The sequence below is a fragment of the Schistocerca americana genome, chromosome 2 (genome assembly GCF_021461395.2).
Source record: "Schistocerca americana isolate TAMUIC-IGC-003095 chromosome 2, iqSchAmer2.1, whole genome shotgun sequence".
NCBI classification, from domain to species: domain Eukaryota; kingdom Metazoa; phylum Arthropoda; class Insecta; order Orthoptera; family Acrididae; genus Schistocerca; species Schistocerca americana.
In genome coordinates, this window is record NC_060120.1 from 701,833,835 (window position 1) to 701,851,986 (window position 18,152).

The following is an 18,152-nucleotide window of genomic DNA, read 5'->3' on the forward strand; positions in this document are numbered from 1 at the left end:
ACGGACGTGGGTAAATAAATGAAAAAATAAAATAAATGAAAATAATGATCGGTTTCGACCACGGGGCGCAAAAATGAAAATGCCGCGCTGGACACTATGCTACGAGTTGGGCTAAGTTCATCGCGCGCTAAAAGGTATCTAAATTACGGCGAAAACTTGGACGTTCGTTTTCTCAGAAACGATCTAGTATCTACAGACAAGCCGAGACAAGTGCTCACTTATTTTGGCTCCTCTCCCACTGAGCGACGTTTCTTGGAAATCGAGTTATGGTACTTGCTGTGTTCTCCTCGTTGGAGGACACCGTGCGAGTTGAGTGGAATTAGGTGATTCCGGACTTTACCCGCATCTCGTAAAGCATGCATGGGGTCCTATCGGAATACGAGTTGACCTGAAGCTGCAAATAATTTGGACCTTTAAGGACTTCCAAATTTCGATGAGGACGAGTAAGTCGACTGATCTACAAAACCTCCGAGCGGCCCCATTAGGAGTGTCCTGAACCGATGCAGTAGTACGCTATTGCCTGCGGGGTGCAAACTTCTTACTGGTCTGCCGACGTGCTTCTGACAATTGTTGCTGTCACACGATACTTCTTAGAGCGTAAATCTCATTTCTGTACTCTTTACTCCGTCCCAGGCGATGAATTTCTCCTAATATTGTAAATGAAGTCAGCATATTATGTAAATGATGATGTGTTACTTTGGGATCGTGATCACCGTTCTAAGAAACCCTAAACAACGGTATACATTATACGTGAATAAATACGAAACACTGCATACAAAAAAATCACACTGAAGGATCATTTAGTAATCGCGAAAGCGTTACGGAGATGATAGATAAACTCCAGTGGAAGACTCTGCAGGAGAGACGCTCAGTAGCTCGGTACGGGCTTTTGTTGAACTTTCGAGAACATACCTTCACGGAGGAGTCAAGCAGTATATTGCTCCCTCCTACGTATATCTCGCGAAGAGACCATGAGGATAAAATCAGAGAGATTAGAGCCCACTCAAAGGCATACCGACAATCCTTCTTTCCACGAACAATACGAGACTGGAATAGAAGGGAGAACCGATAGAGGTACTCAAGGTACCCTCCACCACACATCGTCAGGTAGCTTGCGGAGTATGGATGTAGATGTGGATGTAAATGTAGAAATAGTAGAACTGGATGCTATATTTGACTGTGGGTGTATTACTTATGCGAATCGCTGGGACAGTGGTAAGTGAACGCGCTTCTGTCTGGTACCAGAGCTATAAAATGTGTTTCAGTCACCTCTGTCGTGACGCCGCCCCATGACAACCGGCAATTTAAACCACTTGCTTATTGGTATTATAAAGTAAGAGGTCAAGTTTATAGGTACGAGCGGCGTTCTATAAGTAATGCAACACGTATTTTTTTCTGAAAACAGGCTGGTTTTATTTAGGATTCCGATACATACACCATATTATTCCCCACTCTTTTGGCTACAAAACCCTTTTACTCACGTAATCTCCGTACAGTGCAACAGCCTTACACCACCTTCGTGGGGGTCCCGTATGTCCGTATGGTACCACACTATTGGTCGACGTCGAAGCAAACGTCTGCTCCATCAACAATCTTCCCATCATCCCCGCATTGCTTCCTACCGAGCGCAACCTTCAATGGGCCAAACAGATGGACGTCGGAGGATGTGAGATCCGGACTGTAGGTTGGATGAGGGCGACCAGTCCAGTGAAGTTTTGTGAGCTCTTCACGAGTGCGCAGACTTGTGTAAGGCTTTGCGATGTCGTGAAGAAGGAGAAGTTCGTTTGCATTTTTATGGCGACGGACACGCTTCAGTTTCCTGAGAGCTACAAAATACACTTCAGAGTTGGTCGTTGCACCATGTTGGAGGACATCAGACACAGGATCCCTTCAGAGTCCCAGAAGACTGTCGCCGTGACGTTACCGTCTGAGGGTGTGGCTTTCCACTTTTCCTTCTGTGGTCAAGTCATGTGGGGCCACTCCATGGATTGCCATTTTCTTCCGTTCGACGTAATGAAGCCATTATTCATCGCCTGTGACGATGTTCGACAAAAAATTTCCACAATCAGCCTTGTAACGCGCAAACAATTCGGCACCTATGGTCGTCTGTTAGGGGACGAGGAACCTAGTGGGCATATACCTCTGAGTACCCCAACTGGTGGACGAGTGTGTCAGCACTTTCAACAGAGACGGCCAGTTGTGCAGCGAGGCGTTTGATTGTAATCCTCTGATCACCTCGAATGAGAGTGTCCGCACGTTCCAACACTGCAGTAGTCACAGCTGTGTACGGCCGGCACGCGAGAGATCGTACAGGTTTGCGCGACCTTGTTGTCATGATGACGGACATCTCACCCAACGACTAACCGTGCTTTTTCTCGCTGCCAGGTCTCCTTAGACATTCTACAAGCTTCTCTGAATATCTGCAATGCTCTGGTTTTCCGCCGAAAGAAAGTCACGCCATCCACCCATCCATCCAACCACCTCTCTACTTGGAAAGCACCTCCATTGCAGACGCTATTTTGAAGGTTGTGAATACCGTATCTACCTATCGGAACTTCATGACTCTCTAGGGACTGAAGTGAGACTATTTCACAACGGCCAAAAACAAATTCGCATTTTTAATCGTAATTGACCGAGAAAAAATGTGCTGCATTACTTATTGAACACCCCTCGTATAAATATCGTTTCGACATGGGGGTTGAACAACTGCTTGTATCCACCACCGCAGTTTAGAAAAATGTTACGACAGACTGCCCTGCTGTGTTGAAGTGCCTGATTTGATTTGTGGTCATTATGAACGAGTAAGTCCACTACTCTTTTTTCTGCTCCTCCTTGTTGAACAATTTAAGGCTGCAGAATGATATTTTCACTCTGCAGCGGTGTGTGCGCTGATACGAACCTTCCTGGCAGATTAAAACTAAGAGCCGGACCGAGACTCGGGACTTTTGCCTTTCGCGGGCAACTGCTCTACCATCTGAGCTACCCAAGCGCGACTCACGACCCGCCCTCACAGCTTCAGTTCCGCCAGTACCTCGTCTCCCACTTTCCAAACTTCACAGAAGCTCTTCTGCGAACCTTGCAGGACTATCACTACTGGAAGAAAGGATACTGCGGAGACTTGGCTTGGCCACAGCCTGGGGGATGTTTCCAGAATGAGATTTTCACTCTGCAGCGGAGTGTGCGCTGATATGAAACTTCCTGGCAGATTAAAACTGTGTGCCGGACCGGGTAGTTCAGAAGGTAGAGCAATTGCCCGCGAAAGGCAAAGGTCCCGAGTTCGAGTCTCGGTCCGCCACACGTTTTAATCTGCCAGGAAGTTTCAATTTAAGGCTTTGTAGCGTGAGGTCACGGCTGCTGCAGAGTAACGCAGTAATCCAGTAAGCCACTGGCTGTTGAGATTTTTTTGACAGGTTTTACTACGAGGTGTTTTATTTGCAGGTGCGGGGGTAAGGAATACGAGGGCACTGGTTGCCAAAGCCTCGCAGCCGATCATGCACCACGTGAGTATGTTTCTTTCCTCTATGCTTCTCATAGTGGGGGCCACTCCAGAGTGAAAGGGTGATTTTCGGTTGAAGTGGTATGTTTCACCTTCCCGCTACGCTGTGTTGCACGCTATAAGACTCCTGTCGCTATACTGCTATTCAGTCATTACCTTTCTTTTCATTAGTCAGATATCTTTCTTTCGTCGACACTGTTTAATAGCAACATAAAACATGGAATATTCTGTTTGATAACGATGAAACAGAATTAACGTAAAAAGAACTGGGGCATTGAGGGTTCCGTACAAACTTAATATGTATGCACTGGGGTGACAGAAGTCATGGGGTAACGATATGGACATGTACAGATGGCAGTAGTATCGCGCACACAGTATAAAAAGAGTAGTGGACTGGCAGTGCTGTCCTTTGTATTCAGGTGATACATGTGACAACGTTACCGACGTGATTATGGCAGCACGGCGGAAATTAACAGACTTTGAATGCAGAGTGGTAGTTGGAGCTAGACGCATGGGGCATTTCATTTCGGAAATCGTTAGGGAATTCATTATTCTGAGAGCCACAGTGTCACGAGTGCGTCGAGAATACCAATTTCAGGCATTACCTCTTCCATAGAAAATGCTGCAGCCAACGGCCTTCACGTAACGACCGAGAACAGCGACGTTTGCATAGAGTTGTCATCGTTAACAGGCAAGCGACACTGCGTGAAATAACCGCAGAAATCAACGAAGGGCGTATGGCGAACGTATCCCTAAGGACATCGCTGCGAAATCTGACGTTAAGCAGCAGATGATCGACGCGAGTGCCTTTGCTAACAACTCATCGCCTGCAGCCTCTCTTCTGGGCTCGTGACCATGTCGGTTGGATCCTGACCCTAGCCTGGGCAGATGTCCCGATCTCAGTTGGTCGTAGCTATTGGCAGGGCCAGAGTGTGGTGCTGACCCAACGAAGCCACGGTCCCAGCTTGTCAAGAAGGCACTGTGCAAGCTAGTGGTGGCTCCATAATGGTGTCGGCTGTGTTTACATGCAATGGGTTGAGACCGTCTGAAGCCATTCATGGACTTCATGTTCCCAGACATGTCACTGGGGCACAATAGCTCGCGACTGACTTGGATAACATTCTGGACAAATCTAACGAATGATTTGGCAACCCAATCGCCCGACACGAATCCCATCGAACACTTAAGCAACATAATCTAGAGGTCAGTTCATGCACAAAATCTGCACCGGCAACACCTTAGCAGTTACGGACGGCTACGAAGGCAGCACGGCTCAGTAACTCTGCAGCGGACTTATAACGACTTTTTGAGTCCATGCCACGTCGAGTTGCTGCGCTACACGGTATCAGGACATGGTGCAGAAAAGATCTGAGGATGGTAATTACTGAATGAAACCGGTCATCGCCAAAAGTACTGATATTGTGACCAAAGGCTGGAATAAAAGACATTTGATATACCATGACTTTCGTCACCTCGCTGTATACAAAGTTCATCCATTCCAGGGATCGAGAATCTCGACGATTTCTGCTTGTTATCGATGGAATTCCAAGACCGTATTAAGATCTCTACAGCAGTTCTTAAGGCTAACCGAGGTAAACAAAAAGAAGTGAGAAGGGGACTTCAGATTATATATGCAAAGAGGGATGATTTAGTAAAATATTTTTATTTACTTACTAAAACACGATGACAACTTCAATTTTATGTCTGTATGCAGTAATATTTTTCTGTTAATCTTTTGACGAATGATGGATGCAATATTCTGATGGATAAAAGATATTTTTATGTGATACAATTGCAGTTTAACATTTTTCGAATTTTTAACTTTACTTGTACTGTCAAACCATGCTTCTTGCCAAATCTGATTGTAGGTCAACAGGAAGTGTTCTGCAGGTTTTGATGAGTGAGTTTGTGAGTATCAATATCTGTGGCATAGATGGGCGTATATTTGATTGCATTATCTTTATACTCGTGAAGGACCGTGGACATTAGTATATCACATAAATTTCAACTTGACACGTCTATTCATCCCTGAGAAAAACTATGCGTAACCACGGAACGGGCAGACAGACGGACAAGAAAGCGATGCTCTAAGGGTTCCGTTTTCACCGGTTGAGGTACGGAACCCTGAAAGTTGGTTATATACCATTCAAAGATGTATTACGATGAACTCATTACACGCAACAGGCCACTATGTGACACTACTGCTGAATACGACTATGAAATGCAACAACCGTTTGTACACTATTCTATAAGTTGGTGAACCCTTATCTAGATAACGTGTTGCCGGTGAAATGACGTATGCTCTGATTCGTCAGTTAGGTGCTACATGTAAGCCAGAACTTTTCACTTCATCAGTTGTTATCTGTTAAATAAAACGTCAACTAGGAATTTGTTTTTGTATAAAGGCTGTCTAATCAATGTGCTTATTGGGAAGTACTAATGAAAATAACTTGGTAGTAACATATAAAACGTAAGAAAATTTGTGAACAGCCCGAAGCAGATCGTCATGCTGGGAATAACGGTGCCCCATTGGAGTAATACCCACTGGAAGCGAGTAGAGTTATAGTCTTGCAGCTGCCAGAAAAGTTGAGTATTGGCGGGCTAGGCAGTGAGATTTCAGACTTGGTTAGCAGTTTGTAGAGACGGTGATCAATGCAGACTAGGTACAAATTAGGAATTTTTTTATCTACTGTTTTCTAGTGTAAAAAATCATATTTTTTGAATGTATATTTGTAGATCGCCTATCAATGACTCTGGTTTTGTTATTTTAAGGAACGTTAACTTTGTGAATTAAATAACTGGCATTATCTTTGAAATCCCGCCTACCTCATACTATTGTATGAGGCCGAAATATACGAGTCACGTATAGTAGCATCCAATTCAGCTAATAGCCGAAGAACACTTTTCAGAGAAGCCACCCCCCAGAATCATCATCATCATCTCAGCCTTTTCCCACGCCATGTGGGTCTGCGTTGCTTTGCTGGATCCTTCTCTTTCATAAATCCCTATCCAGTGCTTCTTCTCTGAGCCATCCTCTCTCCCGTAGGTCCTCTACTACCTTGTCTTTGCATCTCAGTTTCGGTCTTCCTCTTCTCCTTGATCCTTCGATTTCTAGGTCTTCAACTCTTCTCCTTACCTAATACTCCCCTCTTTCGTGTACATGTACATACCATCTTAGGCTACTTTCTTGGATCTTCTTCCCTATGGGCCCCACTTTCACTGTTCCCCTGATGTATTCATTCCTTAGTTTATCCTTTCGTGTCACCCCACCTATCCACTTTAACATTCTAGTTTCTGCCACTTCTATCTTTTTCTCTTGGGCTTTTGTAATTGGCCAAGATTCTGCACTATACAGCATCGAAGGCCTCACCACAGACTTGTAAAGATTTCCTTTCATTCTGCAGCTAACACTCTTATCACACAGTACTCCACTCAGTTTCCTCCAGTTCATCCACCCACTATTTATCCTGTGCTGTATTTCGGCCTCCAGTCCTCCATCACTTTGCGTTTAAGAGCCTAGGTATTTCAATTTCTTAACCAGCGTCAGTTGTTCTCCTTACACGTTAATATATCGATCTTTGGCATCCTTTGTACACATATACTCTGTTTTCACTCTGCTAATTCTCATTCCCATTTCCTCTAGAGCTTTTCTCCGCTGTCCACTTGTCACGAAGTGCCTCCTTGGTGGGTTTACAGATTACAACATCACCGGAAAATATCATACTCTAAGGTGCCTCTTGTTTCATATCTTTGACTAGAACTTCAATGACAAGTTCAAAGAGATATGGGCTGAGAGCAGATCCCTGGAAACGCCTTTGTCGCGCCTGCACTGCTCCTGACTTGTGTCATTGCACCTTCGTATATGTCTTCTACCACCCTGATATATTTTTGTGTCAGGCATTTACTTTGAAAATGTACCTGCATATAGACAACCCATGACGAGAGTCCTATGTGTCTGCAGGCAGGCTACGCTGCTGCTTTTGCACCTGCTAGTAGGCATGCGGGATCAGAGGAGTGTTGAAGGGGCTGCCTGTCTGCAAGCGCCTAGGATTTCGTCACAGATTCTCTCTGTACAAGCACATTTTTAACGTGCTCATCAAAGGTGGGCGGTTGGCACCAACGGCATTGCCGAATTGATAGGTGAGAGGGGGGGGGGGTTAGACGAGGTTGGAACATTTGCACGGAGTGATATTTGCTCGGAGCTTGTGGCTCTTGCCGGGCTAACCGGCTTTTTGCAGGCACAGGCACAGGCATACTAGAAAGTCTAACATTCCAGCAAAACTGCTCGTACGAGCTGTCTCGCGTTTACACCACAGCAGTGAGCAACCGCGTATCGCTTCAGGATGGCCCATTAACGGGTTTCGTGGCAAATTTATTTTAAGAGTGTTGTATTAATGAGAATTGACAATGAAATTCAACATTCTTTTAATATTTTGATGATGCAGAGAACGGGGAAGGGGTGGCTATGTAAGGTACATTTCTTACGACTGTTGCAGCCTTATGATGACTGCCATTTTGGGACGAAATTTAAGTTGACAAATTTTTATTTCGTTACCATTTTATTTAAACCTTAAGCATAAAATCACAGAATGTCAATGAATATTAATACTTTTGCTTGTCACTAAAGGATCAATGTCTGGTACCACTTTTCGAGTAATGCTAATTCTAAGACAAGATCTTAAGCTGAAGTCTACCAGTGAGCTTCTGTGGGTGGATTTCATTCTCTTCATTGCGTAAAAAAGCAGCGTGTACATGTAAGTCTAAATATCGACATAATCGCAGCTGCAGACTTGTAAAGTCGTGAAGATTTACATTGAGGAAATGGAAGTCTACGAGACCAATTTTGCTATGAAACTAATAACGCAAACATCCCACTATAGGTGTGTAAGTTCTGGCTGTAGCTGAGTTTCCATACTGTCAACATAGCCCAAGAATCACTGAAACTGTGCAACCCCTTAGAGCTGAAAAGCGGTACGGCAACATGATCTAACTGCAGATTCATTTATTGCGTGTTTGTCCTGAAAAAAAAAAAAAAAAGATTTTCGTAGTGAAAATGTTGGGAAAATTGTTGAGATGTTAATTTCTCTGCTCCCATGTGACGAATACTTTCCTCTGTCATATCGCTTAAAAGTGGGCCTCTTCAAAAATTTTAAAAATATTTCTACGCCGGTTTTTAATATTGTTGTAAACTGAATTTTTTCGTTGCGTTCAAAACTTTGAAGAGTATTAGTAGAACACTAAGCGTGTCAAGACACCATCGCTTACAACAGACATATTGACTTGGCACCTTGCACTGATACGTTGATAATGACGTGTCTGACCGCTTTGAAGCTCGGAACCCGACAATCATGCTACTTTTCCTCCCTTTAAAAATAGTTTCTCTCCTTTTCAAGGGTGAGACTCCATCCTAACACTTCAATCTCAAAAATAAATAAATAAATAAATAAATAAAAATTAACGGTTATTTCACATCTTTGGAGTGTTTACTCTTAGATACCAAAACGATTTGGCTGTATTCCGATTACAAGCACGTCTAAGAAATGTTTGAAATACGGACTGAGTAAGGAGCTGTGGCACACCGAAAGATGCCAAAATAAGTTTCTATCTCTATCACCATGAAACGGAACCATATTTACTCCGACCTTGGTATTAGCTCAAGCTGGGAAAAACAGGTTGCAAGAGTTCCAGGCAAACTGAAGCGAAACAATTGGCAGCCACTCGGTGTAAATCACTTACTTTGCCCGTTGACTGTGTAAATATAAATTTAGGGAATACGCCGAAGTTCACTCGTGGTATGAATTAAAAAACTCCTTCAGTCTCAATTTTTCGTGTTTTATTCAGTACACGATGCATTTCGGACCTTGTGGATCCATCTTCAGGTGTAATTCGTCTTAATACATGCTTTATTTGTTCTCTTGAATGCGATGAAAGTCGTATTCCTGTCACGAAAAGGTTTGGTGATAGGTTATGAATTTCGTAAGTCAGATGCGGAAAATACGTGCGAAACAGTGGAAAAGACGAATAGTGTAAACTTACCAAATAATCCAAGTAAAGCGTTTTTAACGTGTTAGTAGCAGCATCAGTCATTTCCTCCATCGTTTTCAAGCATATCACTTCATTCAAGAGGCACATTCGCAAACACATGTTTGCAAACACTTCACAAATGTTTCTCTACATGGAGTGGTGAAAGATGAATTTTTAATAGTTCTAAAGATATAATTATTAAACTATTGACATATGCAGGAAATAATTGACATATGCAAGAGATAACTTTAGAACAGATCTTTAAAGTTACTGAAGTAGCTGTTGCTTGCGAAATCTTTTTATTCATTTAACATCGATTCTGGTTTTTTGATTTTGTGGAGGTATATCTCCAGTCGTTCTAACAGATTTAAAGTCTTGCCATTGGCTTCATTACGTAATACTACCAAATTATTTTCTTGTTTCGTTTCCAACATATGTTGTGCAATGACTGATTTTTCAAAGTGGTTGAGCCTGAAAGCATTTACATGTTCTGGAAAACGGGTTTTGAAGTTTCTGCCTGTTTTTCCTACATAGAAGGCAGGACAACTGGGACATGATACTTTGTACACTCCAGTGTTGTTGTATGTTTGCTTATTTGATTTTATGTTATGGATGAGTAAGTTTCCTAATTTATTATTAGTTGAAAATGAAACTGTTACCTTTGTTTTTTGAAAAGTTTAGCTATTTTTTGTGACATGGGGTCCAGGTATGGGATACTGGCGAATATTTTCTCTTCTTTCATAGTGTTCTCTTTAGTTTTCTTGCTTTTGTGTATTTGTCTGTCTAAATTGTCAATTGTTTTGCTTATGGCAATGCTCTTAATTGTGTCTATCTCATTCTTGAGGTTCTGATCAGTACGATCAATAATCTGCGAGGAAATAGGCACTAGGTTACAACTAGATACCCCTACTGCGGCACCGCCTCGTGAAGACTGTTAGTAGATTTTTATTCAGAAAATTCAAGAACGGCGCGGGGACAGGGAACTTCGTGCAGGAAATGGGCTTTGGCCTCTCCCAGAATACGATGCAGGCGCCGGCGGACAAGCCGGGGTATCCCACTTCTTGAACACCCTGTCTACCGTCTACAGTGTCTTGGGCTCCGTGCAAATGTCAACACATTCCCTCCGTGCAAGTGTCACAAACCCGTTAGAAGAATCCTTTACCATTTTATTCACGCATGTACTAATGTTGTGCCAATCCGTGATCACGTCATAGGATGGCGCAAAACCGGATGGCCGGAAAAGGTTAAGCACCCTTTGCTGATTCCGAACGCATACTAATTTTGCCGACTGCTTCTGATTGGCCCCTAGTGGTTCCACTCTGTACACCAGAGCAAAAATTTCAGTCGCTCTGTATTCCAAGAGTCCTTCGACAAGGACTGAATCGTCCAGGATGAGTCAACATCGTCGAAGACTGTCAAGAACGTGGCCCTGTTGCTCATTACACTGCGAATTGTCGTTTTCGACTGCGAAGTAGGTGGGAATCAACTCCTCTAGAAAAGGAGTGATTTCATTGACGGCCTTTACGCCATCCCACAAGACATTTTCGTGCCAATTCTGAGAGGTGGAGTCTCTGGAATGTTTTCCTCGGCAACCGCCAACAAAAACTCGTGATTTCAGGGCTGGGCACCGCGGTTCCATTTCGGAGGCGTCAAAAGGAAGCTGAAAGTGGGTAAGAGACGGTATGGCGACCTTCCCGTCATGCTATACGTCCATGGTGACGTTGGGCAGAATTATGGTGAAATTCGGTGCTAATGTGACGCAGGGCACCAGCTTTTCCCACCATTACAGAGGGAAGATTGTAGGCATCTTTGAGCCAGATTTCAAACTTATGTGTCGCAATGGGAGACAATTATGGGTTTTAGAAAAAGTTATTCTTTAATTGAGTTGCACGCTGTAAAAGCAAACGAGTTACCTTGCTACCCAAATACAAACTAACAGAACGAAACAAACACAGGGAGGCCCAACAAAAGGAGTTAGACTAATCTCTGTAAGTAGGTGTAAAGGTTTAAAACCCAATACATGTAGAACATCATGATGATGAATCAGTTACTGTGCATTATTTGTTTTTGCTTCCTGTCCCGCTTCCAGTTTTCAGCCATTTCAAGGTAGTATAAATCTGAATTTTGTACAAAGTGTGCATCATTAGTCGTGTGTTGTGCGTGGAAAGCTCATTCGACAAGAGTATTGCTTGCAAAAGGCTTTCCGGTTTCGAGTCTCCTTTCGACATATAGCTTTAATCTTCCAGGAAGTTTCGAAACAACATACACTTTGCAACACATTGAGAGACCCATTCTTGAAAGATGTACATCAAAAGCTATGCGAGAGCATGGTTTTGATCCTGAAATGCGACATGGAGGTAAAGGAAAGATTTCTGAGTATTGCGCTGTACAATGTCTACATCTACATCTACACTCTGGAAGCCACCTTATGGTGTGTGGCAGAGGGTACATTGTATTCTACAACCACTTCCTTCATTTCTATTTCCAAATGTGGCGAGGGAGAAACTATTGTTGGTTATCCCTTGTGTAGCCTGAAATCTTTCTCACTTTACCTCGTTGGTCTCTTCGCGAGGTACACACACGAGGAAGCAATATACAGAGCGTTAGCGGTATAAGTGAAGATGTTTCTATTGGTGACTGAGGACAGTGCACTGAACAACATTACATCAGTATTTACGTCATTTGCAGATTAATAATTATAGCTTTACGAGTAGTATGTTTTTAGGATGGTTACCACATCGAAGAATGAGTGGTAGAAGCAAGCCTTTAATTTTTATGCTTATTTTTCCCTGCACAGGAGGTTAGGTACAGCAATGTTCTTGTATGGAAGCAAGAGGGTAGTCTGTACTGACAGGCGTAGTCCACTTCGGCGCTCAATTACGGCCATGCAGTAAACATCAAGTGGTAACTTACGATGAGATGTGTTTGCAGGCAGACTGTTACACGCAGAGAAAATACAACTAAGACACTGAACTGGTTACATGTCAAGGTACCAATAATCAAAATATCTCTAATTATACCCTTGATACCCTCTGTTGACTGACTCTTCTAGGAAAGAACGCTCTCGGAATTTTAGCAATACAGCACACGACGGTGTATATCCACTCTCCTGTGTCACTGCAGTGGGATGACTATATCCGTGACTTTGTCCTGCTTACTAAACGAATCTGTGGTGAAACGCGCTACTCTCCTTCCGACCTTTTCTCTTTACGAATTCTGTCTAATATGGATCCCAGACTGATGAGCTAGATTCAAGTATATGTCAAAGGAATGTGGGCTACACTTCCTGAGGTGACTTCCAACGAACCAGTCTGCCACGTGTCTTCCTTACTCTTGGCTGTCGTTCCACTTTAAATCATTTACGTACACGCCGAGATATTTAATGGATGTGTCTGTTTCCAGTGATTGTTCGGCAATCGTGTAATCATGGGGAATATGGGCAGAGACACAGACATTTTAAGAGAAAATATCCCTCAGGCCGGCCATAGTAAGACGGAAGAAAAGCGTGCAATGAAGCTGAATGTATGTGTTATTCGGGGAAATCATACGCGTATAAATCAAAATTAGTAAATGTCTTCGACATACTTCAGTTTTCTTGTTTTCGTTCAGAACTTATTAATTTCATATGAGTGAGGAGATTCTCAAAGATTTGAAATTGACAGCGTTTATAGCAGAATGAGATTTTTACTCTGCAGCGGAGTGTGCGCTGATATGAAACTTCCTGGCAGATTAAAACTCTGTGCCGGACCGAGACTTGAACTCGGGACCTTTGCCTTTCGCGGGCAAGTGCTCTACCATCTGAGCTACCCAAGCACGACTCACGCCCTGTCCTCACAGCTTTACTTCTGCCAGTACCTCGTCTCCTTCTTTCCAAAATTTACAGAAGCTCTCCTGCGAACCCTGCAGAACTAGCACTCCTGAAAGAAAGGAGAGGTACTGGCAGAAGTAAAGCTGTGAGGAGGGGGAGTGAGTCGCGCTTGGGTAGCTCGGATGGCAGAGCACTTGCGCGCAAAAGGCAAAGGTCCCGAGTTCGAGTCTCGGCCCGGCACATAGTTTTAATCTGCCAGGAAGTTTCAGCGTTTATAGTAGTATTTAACTGAACTATTGGTAAGAGACAGCCTGCTGGCAGACTGTACCAGACACGCGCTCTATACGAACCCACAGGTCTGCAAACGGTGCTCGTTTCCTTGGAGCGGTAGAGTCCCCTCTGGGCAACATCAGAGGTGCCCGGCTGCGTGTTTCGTATTGCTGTTTGCAGCCATATCGCATGATTTGTGCATATCAGGCGAGCGGAGCAACAAGTTGCAGCCAGCCCAGCTCAGCTCAGCACAGCGCGGTCGAGAGCCAGCGGGAGGTCAGGGCAGCTGGGGCGGCGCTTCTGTCTGGGCGCGCAGCGCGGTGCATATCCTACACGGTTCTTATTTTGTTATTTTCTGACGAAACATTATGAAACGTGGTAAATTAAACGCTGTAGGGAAACCAGAATGCATTAATAATGAATGACGGATTGCCAGGTGAGATATCACAACAGTACAAATTTTTAAAAATATTTCTCATAATTATCTCATATGCAGATAGCTGCAATTGATGAATAATTTCGATTACGTTTAATAATAATCGTCACAGCTAAAACTAAGGTAAAATATAATACTTAACTCTTTCTGTAGATAACAGAGATTCAAAATATTTAAAATTTTTAAAGTTGCACCTGCATAAGCAGAAAACGCACTTAGAAAGAATTTAAAATTCTTGGAAGTGTACCTGATTAATCATGAGTTGAGAAAAGTCAAAATACTTTGAAAAGGATACTGCCATAAACCGTGAAAGTTTGTTTTTTCAAGAAAGAAGGTGGGCATTATTTGAAATTTATATTTTCTAGCAGATCACTTCAACGCCCTATATGTTTGGCTCTGCAGAACGAGTTGCATTGTAACCCGCCAGGTTAGCCGAGAGCGCCATCTTACCAGTCATTCGGCCAGCCGACTTGATCGCATATATGTATCACAAGATCTCACACAAGGTGTGGTGGACGCCGAACTATGGCCTCAAGCCTGTTCCGATCATAGTGGCTATATCTGCACTATAGACCTACGCCCCCAACAAGTCTGGCGCAGCAATGGCTTTTGGAAGCTCAACATAACTCATCTCCAGAACCTGGATTGCCGTCGGCAAGTTGCACCAACGTGGACTGACTGTGAACGCCGCCACCACGATACACTAGACCTTGGAGTGGTGGCTCCTCTGTGCCAAACCAGCAATCCGTAGGGCACTTATGCAATATGGCAAGGACGTGACTGCGTGGCATCGACAGACCCTCGATTTTTACTACGTGGCACTCAGGGACCTCGACGCCTTACCCCCTTCCCCGGAGAGACAACATGAACAAAGCAGAATCAAGTCTCACATACTATCATTGACGAAGCGCCGACTAGAACGGTTGCAGAGGAACCCATTATGCACCACGATGTGGCAGATAAGCGCCGACAACGCCAACATTTAATCACACAATTCAGGACACGCGAAGATCGCTTATGTACGGCCCAAGCAACCATAGTAAAGGCGGTGGAGGATCATTTCCGTCATCTTTGCCAGGAAAGAACCGTTGATGACGAGGCCACTACTGAAGTGTTACAGCAGGTAACACGTACTATCGACGAGGCTACCGTGAATGCACTAACAGAGGAAATCTCACTCGAAGAAGTCGAAGACGCCGTGGACAAAGGTGCGGCCAATAAGTCTCCTGGACCTGATGGATTGCCCATCGAATTCTACCGGGCTTTCCGTGACATCATGATGCCTCGCTGGGTTATAATGTTCCGCGAACTTATGTCTGCAGACTGTGTTGTGCCGCCATCGTTTGTAGAAGGACTTCTCATACCGGTACACAAGCCAGGTGGAGGGCTATCGATTAACGACTACCGGCCGCTTACAATGCTGAACGCCGATTACAAGATTTTCGCCAGGATTATGTCGAGCCGTATTAAGACGACTTTGCCGACGATTCTCGCTCCGGAACAGACGTCGCATGGGGGAGAAGCCAACATACACATGGCCACCGGTGACTGCAGGGACTTAATAGCGATCGCTTCTGCGTGCCGTCTGAGAGCGGCGATCGTCTCCATCGATTTCAACCGCGCCTTTGATAGAGTGCACCACAACTTCCTCCTACGCGTGATGGACTGTATGGGATTCCCCCCGGGCCTCATCGACACCCTACGGCGTCTTTGGACCGCAGCCAGATCTCACGTCCAGGTCAATGGAAGGACGGTAGGACCAGTACCCATTAAGAGGTCTCTACGACACGGTTGTCCCCTTTCTACCTACCTTTATGCAATCGCACTCGAGCCACTCCTAGGGGGCCTTAACCACCGCCTATCTGGCATCACGCTGCGGGACGACACCTTTCGCTATAGGACATACGATGACGACCTGCTACTGCTGGTTTGTTCCAATGACGAAGTTCAAAGCGTACTAACCTGGATTGAGCGATACGGACAGGCCGCAGGCAGTCTTCTGAACATCAACAAGTCGGCGGCGTTGGATATTGGGCGTGGTCTCGGACCGAAAGCCCTCGCTCCCCTTCCACCAGTTTCTGATCTGCGATATTTGGGAATCACGTTCAAGAAAGACGTACGTAAAACAGCTGCAGCAAACTACCGACGGTTATTACAGATCATACGTGCAATGGTGCGACAGAACCTGCTCCGGGACTTGAATCAGCTACAACGTGTTGAATACCTGAACCTCTACGTGGCATCAAAACTCAACCACGTGGCACAGGTCCTCCCAATACCGCTGCAGATAGGTCGCCGGCTTCAGGCGGCCTTCAGTTACTAAGTTTCCGCATGTCATATATTTAAAGTACGATACGACACTCTTACCCTCCCAGTGCACAAAGGGGGGCTGGGATTGGTCAACGTCAGGGCGAGAGCAGCTGCCCTTTACATGAGCAACATGAGGAAACGTTGGAAACGTCAACATACCTCTCTCACGGGTCGTTTACTACAGGTTCTGATGCCAGTGTCTAACGTTCCGCCGGTGTCGGTTGCGCACGTCGCACCACAGCTCTCCCATGTGTCGACCCTCATTCTTGATTACAGCTATGTCAGCTCGAACCTCTCCGCCACACGTCCACCAAAGTCGAAAGATTTTAATACCAACCTTCTGCGGGCTGTTCCCAATAACGTGGTTCACTGGCCAAGAGTGTGTAAAACGATACACCACAACTTTCTGTCATCCACGGTGCGTTCGAAGTGGTATCAGATCGCCAACAAAAAATATGCCACACGACAGCGACTTCACACTATTGGACTGGCAGACTCACCTTATTGCCCAGATTGTCACCTCTTGGATACTGACGAACATCGTTTTACTTGCGCATCATCGTCCGGAGTTTGGCGACTAACACAGAAGATATTGGCTTGTTACCTCTGGGTCACACCTGATATGATTGACCCTCAGACCCTACTCTGTCCAGATGAAACTTACTTTCCGGCCGCAAAATATCATGCGCTTACATGGTTCAAAGGACTTACCGTCGCCTATATCTTTAGCGACGGAGAGAAAGAGCAACTTGATTACTGGTGGTTCCTACAAAATGCTCACAATGCCCTCGAACGCACACCGAAATACCGTACGCTCTTCGCAAATTATTTACGCAGCGTTTTCGTTAAACCCCCACTCAACTGCGGAGTGCCAAGCTGCGGTTAATGTTCTGTGCCGCATCACACTAACGGCTGAACGTTCTGCCTTGTCAGCCATGAGCGAAGGAAGAGACAGGCTGTTGCAAGGATGCTGATTTCCTTGAGGCACTAGCGAAGCAGAATGCCTCCGTTGCCGATGCCCTTCAAAGGCGCTGTTGGAGATACCAGATAACGATGGCGAAGCACCAAGTGGAACCAGTTACACTTATTGAAGAACCTTTTAGTTGGAATTGCATCAGTGATTTACATTTTTATTTTTTTGATTACTCTTTTATGCCACTTTCGTCGTTGTAGCACTTACTTGTAACACTTAGTTACTAGAAAACTCATTTGTACACGTTTCCTAACCGTAATCATGTAAAAAAATAAATCAATAAATACATAAAAAAGAGCGCTAATGCGCTGCTTCCTGGACTCGGGTAGGCGTGCCAGCCCCGTATCGAATCCGCCCGCCGGATTAACGACGAGGTCCGGTGTGCCAGCCAGCCTGAATATGGTTTTTAGGCGGTTTTCCACATCCCTCTAGGCGAATACCGGGCTGGTCCCCACGTCCCGCCTCAGTTACACGACTCACATACATTTGAAACACATCGGCACTTTTCCATGATTTACACTAGGCGCAGACAGGTGGGGTACTCTGATTCCGCCCTGGGGGTACGGGGTGGCGGCAGGAAGGGCATCCGGCCACCCCTTAACATTAACATGCCAAATCCGATTTAACCACGACAACCCCGCGCAAAATGCGGGACAAAGGCGCAAGCAATTGATAGATAGAACGAGTTTCACTTGTACAATGAAGTTGCACATTGTCCGTGGCAGGCTTAACTTTTGTACTCATGTTTGTAAACTCTAGCAGTGGTCCAAATACAGCTTTATGTACAAATAAATGATTGCATCATATTTGTTTCTGGAGTTGGTGCACCTAACCA